Here is a 1,565-nt window from a genome sequence, read left to right on the forward strand (position 1 = left end):
GCCGGTCCCTAAAGTGGTCCGGCAATTGGAATGAGTCCAATCCAAAACCCTTAACGAGGAACAATTGGAGGGCAAGTCTGTGCCAGCAGCCGCGGTAATTCCAGCTCCAATAGCGTATATTAAAGTTGTTGCAGTTAAAAAGCTCGTAGTGGATTTCGGGGCCCACGCTCGCGCCCTGGCGTCTGGGGTCGTCTCGTCCAGTTCGCTGGACTTGTCGTCGCCGTCGTTGTGTGTGCGGCGTGCTAGGCCGGAGCGGTCCGCCGAGAGGCGAGCACTGCCCGGCGGCTCCCTGTGCTCTCGGAGGCTCCGTCTGCTCTTGATTGCAGCGGTCGGGGGGGAGTTCGGGACGTTTACTTTGAACAAATTAGAGTGTTCCAAGCAGGCCAGTCGCTTTGAATACGTTAGCATGGAATAATGGAATAGGGCTGCTTTTTGTCCTATTTTGTTGGTTTCGGGACGGCAGTCATGGTCGATAGGGACAGTTTGGGGGCATTCGTATTCAGTTGTCAGAGGTGAAATCTCGGATTTACGGAAGACGGTCGAGTGCGAAAGCATTTGCCAAGGATGTTTTCATTAATCAAGAACGAAAGTTGGGGGTTCGAAGACGATCAGATACCGTCGTAGTCCCAACCATAAACGATGCCGGCTAGGGATCGGCGGACGTCGGGTGCGACTCCGTCGGCACCTTTGGAGAAATCAAAGCCTTGGGTTCCGGGGGAGTATGGTCGCAAGGCTGAAACTTAAAGGAATTGACGGAAGGGCACCACCAGGAGTGGAGCCTGCGGCTTAATTTTGACTCAACACGGGGAACCTCACCAGGTCCGGACATGGGAAGGATTGACAGATCGAGAGCTCTTTCTTGATTCTATGGGTGGTGGTGCATGGCCGTCTTAGTTGGTGGAGTGATTTGTCTGGTTGATTCGTTAACGAACGAGACCTTAACCTGCTAACTAGTCGTGCCGTTTCCGAACGGCGGGCGTCGCGTCCGCGTCGGGGCAGCCGCCTGGCGGGTGCCTCGTCGGCAGCCGGCGTCCCGGCTCGCAGCCAGGCGGCTTCTTAGAGGGACACTCGGCGTTTCAGCCGGGGGAGGAGTGAGGCAATAACAGGTCTGTGATGCCCTTAGATGTTCTGGGCCGCACGCGCGCTACACTGACGGAGGCAGCGAGCGTGTCCTTCGCCGGGAGGTGCGGGCAATCTTGCGAGTCTCCGTCGTGCTGGGGATAGATGGTTGCAATTGTCGATCTTGAACGAGGAATTCCTAGTAAGCGCGAGTCATCAGCTCGCGCTGATTACGTCCCTGCCCTTTGTACACACCGCCCGTCGCTACTACCGATTGGACGGTTTAGTGAGAACTTCGGATTGGAGCCTTGGCGTCCGGCGACGGTCGCCCGGGAGTTTCCGAGAAGTCGTTCTAATTGCGTCGTCTAGAGGAAGTAAAAGTCGTAACAAGGTTTCCGTAGGTGAACCTCGGAAGGATCATTACCGGTGTGCGTTCGGGACGCGTTTTGGCGTTTCGTTCTCTGTCGGTTCGGTCGGGCGTTGTTTATAACCCGATCGAGTGTGCA

The sequence above is a fragment of the Gigantopelta aegis genome, unplaced genomic scaffold (assembly GCF_016097555.1).
Source record: "Gigantopelta aegis isolate Gae_Host unplaced genomic scaffold, Gae_host_genome ctg2625_pilon_pilon, whole genome shotgun sequence".
Classification (NCBI taxonomy): Eukaryota; Metazoa; Mollusca; class Gastropoda; order Neomphalida; family Peltospiridae; genus Gigantopelta; species Gigantopelta aegis.